Here is a 13,273-nt window from a genome sequence, read left to right as displayed (position 1 = left end):
CAGTACCAATTTACATCCCCACAAGTGATAAATATATGTCATCTTGCAAGAAGAGCTACAATTCTTTTCCTTGTATACACTGAGACTTTGTATCTCCTCCCATCAAAAACACAAAGCATATTTCTCCATCCTTCAAATGTGGGCTGACCTTGTGACTTGTTTTGGCTTTGACTAATACAACTATTAAGAAATTGTATGAGACGCTCCAGGCCAGGGCCTTTGGAAGCCTTCCGCGTGTCCACTTTCCCATGCCCCTGCCCAGTTACTGTGTGAATAAGCTCAAGTTAGCATGCTGGATGATCAGAGACACGTCGCCCAGTCAATAGCCAATTGACCCTTCGGAGCAGAGCACCCTCTCTGACCAGCAGCTAACTGCGGACCCATGACGGAGCACAGCAAAAACCCAATGACCGCCTTGCTGAGCTAATCTTCAGAACTGTGAGATTTTGAGCTAATTGAGTTGTTGTTTCTTTAAGCCACTCATTTTGGAGTGATTTGTTACACAGAAAAACATAACTGATAAAACACGAGAGTTTCTGTGTTCCACCTCATCACCAACATTAGCATTGTCAATCCTTTTCATGCTTAGCTATTTTAGTAAGGTCTACCACATTTTAAAATTCACTTCTGGACACATCCTAGCTTCCCTAGCTATCTTTTAAAGTTTTTGAAGACAGAGCCCATGCTTTATTCAGTAGCTATGATATCAGTATTTGTTGATAGTCTCAATCATACTAAAAGCTTTCCATAAGATAAACAAAAACTTATTCCTAATAACCAGAAATCTTAAGCCTGCAAAGAACGATGCAGTCGTCAACTAATCCAGGTCCTTGGCATGCAACATTATGAAATTAAAGCCCAGTCAAATGGTTCTCAATAATTGTGGCATGGAATGCATCACACTGGCCCACAGATAGCAGTTACAGAATCTGGAAAGGACATGTCATCCACAATGTTCACTATACCATAAAAAAACCACTGGAATTACAAAGACATGGGAAAGCCGTGACTTCCGGTCTGGAGAAGAGGAAGTCAATTGAAACCAGCTCCAAGTTCATCTAGATACTGGAATTAGCAGACAAGGACTTTAAAGCAGCTGTTATAAATATGTCCGCCAAAGACCTAAATAGAAAATATGACCCAAATTAATGAACAAATGGGGGAATCTGAGCAAAGAGAGGGAACCTAACCACAAGGACAAGAAAACAAATGGAAAATCCAGACCCGAAAAGTATAGATTCTATATAATGAAAAATTTATGGTGATGAAGGTGGCAACAGTCGGTATGGTGGGGGAACAGAGGAACAGTAATTAGAACTTCTCCAACCCAAGAAACCAAGGGAAAGATTTAGAAAATGAGTGCTCTTGTGATACATGAGATAGTAGAAAGTTGCCTTATGTATATGTAAATGGGATCCCAAGGGGCAGGAAAGAGAAAACGGGGCAGAAAAAAAATTTGAAGAAAAAATGGCTGGAAATTCCCTAAATTTGTTGAAAAACAAATTTGGGGATTTAAGATGCTTGACAAACCCCAAAGGGAATAAATAGAAAGAAAATCACACCTAAGCATAGCATACCATGCAGGGATAAGATTTAACTCGAAGAAAGCATAACAGTAAAAACATCTTGTGTTCCTAATGAGAGAGTATAACATATATGAGACAAAAACGTATAGAACTAAATGGAGTAAGGAAAATCTACAAAGTTGGGTTTTAAACATCGCAATGTCAATCTTCGGTAGAATAACTAGACAAAAATCCCCAAATTCATATAGAACATAAACAGCTCTATTGCTGTGGGTTGAATTGTGTAACCTCTCAATTATATGTTGAGGCCCTAACCCCCTAATACCTCAGAATGTGACTGTATTTGGGGATAGGGTCTTTAAAGAGGAAATTAAAATGAGGCTGTTAGGGGGGCCCTAATCTAATACATTGGTGTCCTTATAAAAAGAGGAGATTACTGAGGCCCCTGGGTGGCTCAGTTGGTTAAGAGTCCAACTTGGGCTCAGGTCATGATCTCATGGTTCATGGGTTCGAGCCCCACATCAGGCTCTGTGCTGACAGCTCCAGAACCTGGAGCCTGCTTCGGATTCTGTGTCTCCCTCTCTCTGCCCTTACCCCACGTGCACTCTCTCTCTGTCTCTCCAAAATAAATAATAAAAAAATGTTACATTTTTAAAAAATGTTTAACATCATTAGTCATCAGGGAAATGCGAATAAAATCAGGAGATCCCTCTATACGTAACAGAATGGGTAAAATGAAAAAATACCGACTGTGCTAAACGTTGGTGAATATACAGAACAACTGGAAATCTCAAACACTGCTCATGGAAATGCAAAATGGTACAACCACTCTGAAGGAAAGAAGTCAGGCACATACAGCCTCGTACAGTATGATTCCATATATGTGTGATTCTGCAAAGGGCAAAACTGCAGAAACCATTTGTTTAATTGGTTGTGTCTGGGGGTGGCAGTCGTGGAGAGACCAGAGGGAACTTTCTGGGTGCGATGGCAGTTTTCTTTTTCAACACAGATGCGAGTTGTTTAAGTATATGCATTTTTCCAAACTCACCGAATTGTACACTTAAGAGTTGTGTTCTTTGCTGTATGTAAATTTACCTGATCTGTAAACAAAGTAAATGCTGTTTTAAAAAGGGCCAATTCCAAAACAAAAGCAAAACAAGTCAAGTCAATTGCCTCTATCTACAGAATTGTATCTGTTAGTGTTGGGAATGTACACTTCGGTTTGAAGGAGTTCTTCTTCATGAGTGCAGTTTGTCAGCAAGGTATGGCGGGCGGGGTTCTGCTTGACCATGTCCCAAGCGCGCCGCGGGGCCTGCCTGCTGGGTGATCCGGAGCCTGGTTTCGTTCCTGGGTCCACCTCCTGGGAAGTGAGGCTGGGACATGGCTTGCGGAAGCTTATAGACTTTCCTAAATGTCAAATTTGTAGAAGTAAATCTATGGGTCGAAGTTAGGAGGTTGGTTGGGGTTTAGGGGAGGGCTTTCTATCTTCATGTAGCCTTTTTTAAATAAAGGAATTGTAGATAACTTTACCCTTTTCTTTTCTTTCTTTCCTTCTGTGTTATTTCCTTCTGTCAGAGTTCTCTAGAGAAACAGAGCCAATAGGAGGATCTATCTATCTATCTATCTATCAATCATCTATCATCTATCTATTTCCTAAGGATACCTGTCTATCTATCTATCTATCTATCTATCTATCTATCTATCTATCTATCTATCTATCTATCTATCTATCATTTCCTAAGGAGATCTATCTATCTACCTATCCATCCATCCATCCATCCATCCATCCATCTACCTATCAGCTATCTATCTATCTATCTATCTATCTTATCTATCTATGTATCTATCTATCTCCTAAGGAGATCTATCTGTTTCCTAAGGAGATCTATCTATCTATCTATCTATCTATCTATCTATCTATCTATCTATCTATCCATCTCTCCAAATAGCTGCCTGTGACTTCCCCTTTGCCTTCCAGTATCCTGTTAGAACCTAACTAACTGCCTCTAGCCCTTGCTTCCTTCCTCTTGCTCCTTTCCTCTTCCTTTCCCTCCTTCCTTCATACATCTTCAAGTTGATCATAATTGAATTCCATTCGTTTGGAATTTTCACTTCTACCTGACAAAATACTGATTATTAAAAGGAGTTTCTTGGTCTGGTAATAGTCGTGACTTTAAAATACCCATGTGGGGCGCCTGGGTGGCGCAGTCGGTTAAGCGTCCGACTTCAGCCAGGTCACGATCTCGCGGTCCGTGAGTTCGAGCCCCGCGTCAGGCTCTGGGCTGATGGCTCGGAGCCTGGAGCCTGTTTCCGATTCTGTGTCTCCCTCTCTCTCTGCCCCTCCCCCGTTCATGCTCTGTCTCTCTCTGTCCCAAAAATAAATAAAAAACGTTGAAAAAAAATTAAAAAAAAAAAATAAAATAAAATACCCATGAAAGTGATGCGGTTTGAAGTGTTGGGGTTCAGAGCCAATGGCCAAGAAAGAATTCTTGAAACGTTTTGGTGCAAAAAGGTGGTTTTATTAAAGCACAGGGACTGGACGGGTGGGCAGGAGCTGCACTCGGGTTGTGAGGAGTGACTGACGATACAAGGTTTTCTGTCCAGTGAAGGGGAAGGCGATCTTAGGACTCCAGGAAATTGAGTCTGTAGGTTTCTGGAGATAGCCCTTTTCCTTGTAAATCATTAAGACAGCTGCAAACTGATGGAGACTCCTGTTCTGCATGACCGCGATCTCTATCAGTTAACCATTTGTTTTTTCCATGGGAAAAACAGAAAGCACCTGGGTGGCTCAGTTGGTTAAGCTGTGCTGACAGTGGGGAGCCTACTTGGGATTCTCACTCTCTCCTTCTCTCTGCCCACTTCTTCACTCTCTCTCATTCTCTCTCACAAAATAAATAAACGGAAAAAAATGTTTCCCCCCTTTGACATGTGTAAGAACTAATACTCCCATCAAGGTCAACTCTCCGAGATAATAGCAACATAGTTATATCAGCAACTACCTCAAAGACCTTGTCTGTTGGCATTGTTTTTCTTCTCATTTTAATTTATAACCCAAAGCTTGGAGGTGAAGTTGTTTTTCCAACGGTGTTTTCTTTTGTAAATGTTTATTTATTTTGAAAAAGAGAGAGAAAGAGTGTGGGCAAGTGGGAGAGTAGCAGAGGGAGAGAGAGAATCCCAAAGAGGCTCCACATTCAGGGAGGAGCTGGGCTTGGGGCTCGATCCCATGACCCTGGTATCATGACTTGAGCCAAAACCAAGTGTCTGATGGTCAACGAACTGAGCCACCCAGGTGCCCCAACAGTGTTTTCTTTTGTAGGAAACGTGCACACTTGTTAGCTGTCACTGTGACTAGAGATTGAGCGAAGGGGAGAAGGTGAGAGGAAGAAACGTTAAGAAGGGAGAACAGACATTTACTGATCGATGACCTGAGCACTTTGTGTGATTCTCACAACTTTCCACCTCAGCTGCTGGGAGCCCCATTTCCCAGGCAGAAAGCTGGGGTGCAGACAGGTGGGATAGCCTTCCTGCCCTGCCCAGTACCTGTGGGACTTGCAAACCGGGGTGTATTCATGCCCTACAGCTGGCACCACCAGTCACCACACGCTTGGTGGCTTCAAACGACACAAATTTATTATCCTATGGTCCTGGGAGTCAGAAAATGAGCCTCAGGGTGCTACAAATCAAGATGTTGCTAGGGCTGGTTCCTTCCGGTGACCCTGGAGGGGGAGTGGGGGAGAATTTGTTTTCTTGGTTTTTCCAGCTTCTGGAGGCCGCCCTCACTCCTTGGCTTGTGGCCCCTCCTGTGTCACATCGTCTTTTACCACTTGATTCTTTTGTCACATCACCGTCTTCTGTGGCCAAACATCTCTCTTCCTCTTTCTTATAAAGGTATTTAGGATTACATTGGGCCCACGCAGATAGTCCAGGATAATCTCCCCATCTCAAAATCCTTAATTTAGTCACATCTGCAAAATCCCTTTTGCCATATGAAGTAACATTCACAGGGTTCTGGGGTTAGGACATGGGTATCTTGGGGGGCTATTCTTCAACCTAACACATGTGAGCAAACAATGCTATGTTGTGGGCATACAAACCCTTAAAATAAGCACAGCACTTTTCTCCAGAGTGTCCATTTTCCTCAAAGATTTTTAGTAAAGAGTTACATGTAAGCATAGGAATTGAACAGAGTGATTTTTGGCAAAGAGTTACATTTTAATACGAGGCAAACATGGGGATATAACGGAGTAAATACAAACTTTACATGACTTAAAAAATTTATTTTTGTCATAGGCAATTTCAAACATTTCCAAAAACAGCAAAAACAGAGTAATAAAACTCCATGTAACCATCACTCAGCTTCAACAACGATCAAGATGTGGCTAACTGAGTTTCATCTGTACCCCCATGTACTCCCCCGCCCCCCCATTCTGGACTACTGTGAAGCAAATTCTAAATATTTCACTTCATCTGTAAATATTTTGGTATGCAAATATTTTATACATATTTTGACATGCAAATAGTTTGGAGGATTCTTTTTCTTTTTTTTTAATTCATTTATTTTGAGAGAGAAAGAGAGCGTGTGCACAAGCTGGGAAGGGCAAAGGGAGCGGAGAGGGAGAGAGAAAGAACCCCGAGCTGGCTTTGTGCTATCAGTGCAGAGCCCGACACAGGGCTGGATCCCACCCACCACTAGATCAAGACCCGAGCCCAAATCTAGAGTTGGATGCTTAACCAACTGAGCCACCCAAGCAATCCCAGAGGATTCTTTTTTTTTTTTTTTAATAAAGCCATAAAACTCTTATCCCACCTATAATGTAATAATAATTATCTAATTGCATCCATAATCCAGTCAATCTTCAAATTTTCCCTGTTTGTCTCATAATTTCTTTTACAGTTAATATGCTCAAATCAGGAACAAATAAATAAGGTGCATATGTTGCTGTTGGTTGCTATGACTCTGAAGTCTAAATTTACAGGTTCTTTCTCCCTCATCCTTCTCTCTCTCTCTTTCTCTCTCTCTCTCTCTCTTTTTAAACTTGCAACTTATCTGCTGAGGAAATTGGTTCTATGTCCTGAAGAGCTTGCCAGTTGGGTGCCGTGGTGGAGTTAGTCATGTTCCCCATGCCCCGTATTTGCTGGGAAGTAAAGTTAGAGCTAGAGGCTGGACCAGACTTTGGTTTGATTTTTTTTTTTTTTTTTTTTTTTTTTTTGGCAAAAGTACCTCACAGGTGGTGTGGTGTCCTTCCTTTGAGAGGCACATAATGTCTGGTTGTCTCTTTTTTTGTGATATTACCAATCAGTGATTAACCCTTGATGCAATTCTTTAATGTGTTAAGCGTTGTAAAAATGGTGACCACCTTCGTCTATCTCCTTCTTCATTCATTAGCTACTGTTCTTTAAAAAATAAACAGAAAAGAGAAACCTTCCTTCATGACTGTTCACTTACCTGAGGAACAATTCATATCAGGGTGGGATAGATGTTTGATTTACTTGTTTGTTTAATCGCCAGTTTTCAAAATATTGATTGGGTTTTCCAGCTTCTCCCAGTGAACAGTGAGAGGACATTTTTTAAGTCATTATGAGCTCATGCCATTAAATCTATTTGATGTTCCAATTCATTATAGCTGTTACTATTACTGATGCAGAAATTACCTATGTGGACAGTGAGAGCCTCTTCATGTTGGTTACATTAGTAGTTGGCTTTGCCTTGGGTTTTATAGTTTCCTTCCTTCTGGAATGACAAGATGGTCCAGGCTCAATTTGTCTCTTTCTTACCCTAGACCGTGGATTCAGCTATGTCTCCGAGGACTCCTGGTTTCATTTATAGAAAATGGTGTTTAGCTACCATAATCTTGGTGCTAGAGGTGCTTATTGCTGTTGGGTTGATTATGTGTTCAGGTCTATTCAATGTAGGGAGCTAGGATATATTTGTTTTTTAAGATATAAAAACATCATGAGTTCATACCAATACTTACAATCCAGAATCACAACTGTAGAGTTCTACTTAACCCTATCGTACTTAGCTGTACCTCTACTCCAAAACTTAAAATCCTATTCCAAACAATACTAACATAATTATTCAGTATATAATATACACACAAATAGTCTTGGAATAACAATTTCAGTATCAACAATAGGAGCAATATGGTTACTAGAAACCATTTGAGACTTTTTATGAAGGGGGCAATTTTGTTGTTGTTATTTGAGTATCTCCTATAAGATATGTGTAGTCAAATTTATGTTTTAAAGTCACGTGAAACAGTTCTCCCTATGAAGGCTGCCACCCACTAAATATATTCAATATCTCAATATTTAGAGATTGCTTTTTAAAAATTTTGGTTTTACAATTATGTAAAATAGTCACGATTCCAAAGTCAAAGACACAAAATAAGGTATATTCATAGAACTCTAGCTTCTGTTCCTGTCCTCCCTTCCTGTAACTTTCAATCAAGTAAGTACTTTCTAAAAGTTTTCAGTTTATCCTTCGACTTTTAAAAATATAAGTATTCAGTCTTTCTCTTCCCCCATTTTGAAATGTCAAATAGCAAACTTCATTTCTTTAAACCTTGCCTTTTTCACTTACCAACTTATTCTGGAGATCTCTCGTGGCATGCAGAGAGATTTTTTTCTTTTTCACAGATGCATAATGCCGCCATTTTATGGGTACAGTACAACTTATTCTTCCAGTTCCCAGTTGGTGGATGTTTGAGTTGGTTTCGATCTTTGCTGTTGCAAATAATGCTGGAATGCCCGTGTTCGTGTTTTTATCATATTCTTGGAATCGATTCCTGAAAGCAAGAATTCTGTCAAAGGCTACATACTAATGTAATTGTGTTAGATATCACCAAATTCCTTTCCGTAGATGTTATAATTACTTGTGTCTCTATCAGCAGTGTATCAAACTACCTGTTTTCCTGGACAATAGCGTGGACAACAAATTATCTTGTCAAGCTTCTAGATTTTATCACACTGATAGGTGAGCTACTGGTGTTCAGCAGAGTTTAAAAATAAATGTAGAGAATCTTTTCATATATTAAATATTTGCTTTTCTTTTAGTGAGACCTCACATCTCGCATTTCTTGTTGCAGCACATTTTGGAATAAGAAAGGATGCGGTGAAGATATGTTTTCTAAGTTTAGTTATGTCTGAAAATGTTAACTGTATCTGGTCATGATTTGAGTGGGTATGTAATACTTACCTGAAACTTATTTGCCCTCTGAACTTTGACCTTTCTAGCTGCTGAAGTTGAGTTGCTGATGAGACATCTAATGCCACTCTGATTTTTCTCTTTTTGAAACTTTGTAATCTTCTCTGAAGCATTGGAGTTTTGATTGTTCACAATGCTAAGTCTTAGTGTGAGATGAATTCATTCCTTGGGCTGGGCAGTCGGTATATCCTTTCCATCTGAAATGTTCATACATTTTAGCTCTGAGAATTTATATTGTATTATTTCTTTATGTGTTCTCCTTCATTTTGTCTTTCCTGTCCACTTGATCTGGCTTTAGTCAGATGTTGGACCTCCTGGACTGATTGCTTATGGGTTTGATCTTTTTCTCCCCCTTTTATATTTCTTAGTTATTTAATTTTGTTTTCTGTGAATTTTCTTAAACTCGATCTTCCAATTCTTTTACTATGGATGCAACAACATTGCATCAAATCTGTCTAAAGATCCATAATTTGTGTCTTTGATACTTATGGTCTCTCTAGTACTACTCCAGATCCGGGAGTTAGTCTTCACTTTTTGATCAGTCTCTGTTGAGTCTGGAGAACTTCCTCTTAGTTAAAAGGGAGATTTATAGGTGTTTGATACGGGCATTAAAGACTCATATTCGCTGAGTCCTTCCTCTGGTTGTCTGTTTAAAACATGGAAAGAACCAGGGGAAACAAAGGAAAGAATGTGAGGGACTGACTTACGAATTTTATACTGGAAATGCATTCTTCTCTTACAGGATATTGTAATTCTCCAGAATTAGCCCCCTTGAAAGACTGTATTTTGAAAACCACAAGGCACTACCAAATATATGGTGTTATATTTCAACAATTTGGTATAGTGCTGTGACTGCTGTACTTGGGGTCCAGAGACCTAGGTTCTGGACTGAAATCTGTGTATTAGTCAAGGCTCTTGGTAGACAGAAACCCAATTCTGACTAGCTTAAACATCAGCGGGTCTTTTATTTATTTTTATTTTTTTTAACGTTTATTTTTGAGAGAGACAGAGACAGAGCACGAGCGGGGGAGGGGCAGAGAGAGAGGGAGACACAGAATCCGAAGCAGGCTCCAGGCTGCGAGCTGTCAGCACAGAGCCTGACGCGGGGCTCGAACTCACGGACCGCGAGATCATGACCTGAGCTGAAGTAGGACGCTCAACCGACGGAGCCACCCAGGCGCCCGAACACCAGCGGGTCTCAATGGGAACATGTTGTGAGGGGTGCCCACACATCTGGAGGGAGACCCTTGGGAATGGGGATTCGGCCATTACCCTTGATCCGCACCTCATATCTTGTGTCTCTCTGAGGGTCAGTGTCATGCCAGGATGGTCCACATCACTGGGGACACGGCTGATGACAGCTCTGGGATCATGATTCAAGAGGAAAGGTGAGCAGAAGACTCTCCCTCCAAACTTTGGCATGAAACGTTCCAGGGACAGACCGAGACTGGCTCTGTTCTGACAGCTGTTCACCTTGAACCAATCTCTGTGGTCGGGAAAGTCGTGGTCTGGGATGGGACGTGCGTGGAGTGAGACCTTCAGGATGGAAAGCCCACCAGAGCAGCATTGTAGGAGTGAGGGAGGGGGTGGTGTAGTTTTCCCAAGAAGAGGGGAAGCGTGCTGGGCATATAACAGCCCAGATGTCCGCTTATCTCTGCCGCTAATTAGATCCAGGACTCCTAAACCACACTGGGCCTCAGCCTTTCTATTTGTGGAGTGAGACATGGAGACGAAGTGCTTCTCTGATTCGCCCCCAGCTCAAATATATTATGAATTTACTGAAAATCAGATGCTTTTCTCCTTATTCTTTTTTAACTTGCGTGAGAATTAAATATATCTGCTAAAGACCGGAAAAGCGTGATTCCACACATTAAATAGGAGAGGGAAACAGAAGTATTTAAAGAACATCCTGCATCAGGATTGTGAAGAAGGTGAAGCATATTCCTGTAGTTATTGTTTCGCCCCTGCAGCACAGATAGAAATAGCTAACCAAACTTTTCCCACAGCACATTTTATCCCCCTGGGGAGGGCTCTGATTGTGCCAGAAGGTCCCTGGGGACTGAGTGCCCAGCATGGCATTCTCTTGGCTGCCAGCTGGTCAGGACAGGCAGCTGTGGATGCCATTTGGCTCCCAGTGTCTCTACCAGTAAGAGTTGGACCAAGAGGTCCTCAAATTCAACTGCAGCTAGCTCTCTACTTACTAGTGGGACCAGCTGATGGACCCTGGGACCTGCAAACACTCCTCACTGTCATTCTTGTGTAAGGGTCAGGAAGTGTAGCAGTTACAATCTAGATCATGATGGTAATCAGCGGCCATTAATTTCTGATTTCCCTCAAATGCCGGTGAGCTTTTAAAAAGGCACAAATTCTTCCAGCAAAATTGCCAAGGTCTCATTTGTTTCTTCTCCCTCTTTTTTTTCCTGTTCCTTCTCTCTCCTAGTTATATTTTCTTGCTTTGTCTCTCTCTCTTTCTACTAGTGCTTGCCACAGATATTTATTAGACTAGAATTTGTTTGTTAAACACGCCATGGCTTTTTAAATTTTTTTTAACGTATATTTATTTTTGAGACAGAGAGGGACAGAGCATGAGCAGGGGAGGGGCAGAGAGAGAGGGAGACACAGCATCCGAAGCAGGCTCCAGGCTCTGAGCTGTCAGCACAGAGCCCGACACGAGGCTCAGACTCACAAACTGTGAGATCAAGACCTGAGCTGAAGTCGGGCACTCAGCCGACTGAGCCACCCAGGCACCCCTTACACGCATGGTTTTTGATCCCAGCCAAAAATGATAGTTGAATCAGGTAGTCTGAGTAATGGTATGTTGAGCAAGAAGGATGGAAGGATAGAATCAAAATGAACTCTTGCTTTGAATTGTGCTTCCTACTGTGTTCTTAGAACTTACTTGGTAAGGGGAGCCTGTTCTTTGCCCCTGGACGAGGACAAGGGCAGCCTGGATGCGGGGTTCCCTCCATTGGCCACTCCAGACCCACTCACCAAGCAGACTTGTATGGGCCACATCAATATGCTGTGTGCCCTCTGGATTCTGGTTGCACTTGGGCAATGGAGAGCTCCAGCAGGAAACTGGAGGAAGGAAAGAGAACAAGGTCAGGAATTTAATCTCCTGTCTCTCTCCAGGCCAACTCATCTGGCTGCGTCCCTTGATGGAAGGGTGATCCTCCCTACGCGGTCTGCTTTTCAGGGCTCTCTTTCCCTTGAGAAAATGCCCTCCCTGCATCCCTGTGGGTCAAGGCTATGGATACGGGTTCCTGGGCCCTTGAGGATCTCTGCTACATGCTGTCTCTACCTTTCTCATTTGACACTTTGTAAAGAAGCCCTCCCATATTATTGCAGTTTGAGTGTAACTCTCTTAGGGAGTAAATAATTATGCAGCTACTTCAGTTATAAACGGAATCTGTGACAGAAAATGGTAGTGTCAGTGTCCAGTCCAAGATATTAATCTACACTGTAGTCTTTGCTCGAGGGTAAGAGTTATTATCTTCCTGCCCGAGGTGGGATTTGTTGGCGGACACCTGCCCCTAGTGTGGCTGGTTCTGCGTTCTTTCTCACCTTACCTGCTCCCCGCTATTTCCATTCCCAGGCTGAAATGGGGGACAGAGGGGGCAAAACAGTTTTCACTTGAATGGGTTCCATCATAACCTGGTCTTGCACCCTCTGGCCCGGCATGGTTAGAAGCAACTCCCCCCCTAGCCGCCCGGAAACCCCCTGCACTCCCACCTGCAGCTGCCCACCCATGACCCAGGAAGGTCTCCCCTCGGGCTGGTCCTCCAGGGGCCCTTTCACGCTGGGATGCTCACTGCTGGAGAGTCTTCAACCTTACAGGTTATCTTGGGCAGAATTTAAGACTCTAGGTGGCCTTCCCACCAGCAAAGCCCATATCTGTTTGACAGCCTGTCTGGCTCATCTCTGTTGTGCCACCAAAACAGCTCGACAGCCCGACTCTCCCGCCCGCCACCGGATCCCCAAACACCTGGGAGCCCGCGGGCCCAGCGAATGGTTCCTCAGTGTCTCCTCTCAGCCAGATGGAGGCAACGGGGGCAGACACCCTCCACCTTCTCTAGTGGGGAGAAGTGGAGCTCACAGCCCAGCCCGTCTCCAAAGAAATCCTTCTTAGGACGTCATCTCGGTCACTATTTTCTCTCGTCCTTAATCTCGATGAAATGTGGGAAGAGGCGTAAGGGCAGGAGGGAATTAATTTTCCAACATCCACTCTGAAGGATCCTTCCAGGGAGGGAGGCAATTTCTTCTCTCACGCCTCTTGGGACGTCATTTTTACTGCATCTTGGAGTCTCAGTCAAAGTCTTCATCTTGACATACTGTGTCAGACTGTGACGTACACTTTGAATTGCTGGATAGAACAAAACAGTTCCAACTGGCTTCTACAATAAGGAGAATTTGTTGGTTCGTGTAACAGAAAGAGTTCGGAGGTTGGGGGCTCAGTTTCTCGTTGATTCTCTCAGTTCCCCCCTTCTCTGTGTTTTCAAGATGACTGCCTGAAGCACTCTGGGTATGTGCTTCTTTGTCC

The sequence above is a fragment of the Neofelis nebulosa genome, chromosome 5, assembly GCF_028018385.1.
Source record: "Neofelis nebulosa isolate mNeoNeb1 chromosome 5, mNeoNeb1.pri, whole genome shotgun sequence".
NCBI classification, from domain to species: domain Eukaryota; kingdom Metazoa; phylum Chordata; class Mammalia; order Carnivora; family Felidae; genus Neofelis; species Neofelis nebulosa.
The sequence above is the reverse complement of the archived record's forward strand: the minus strand, read 5'-3'. Positions refer to the sequence as shown.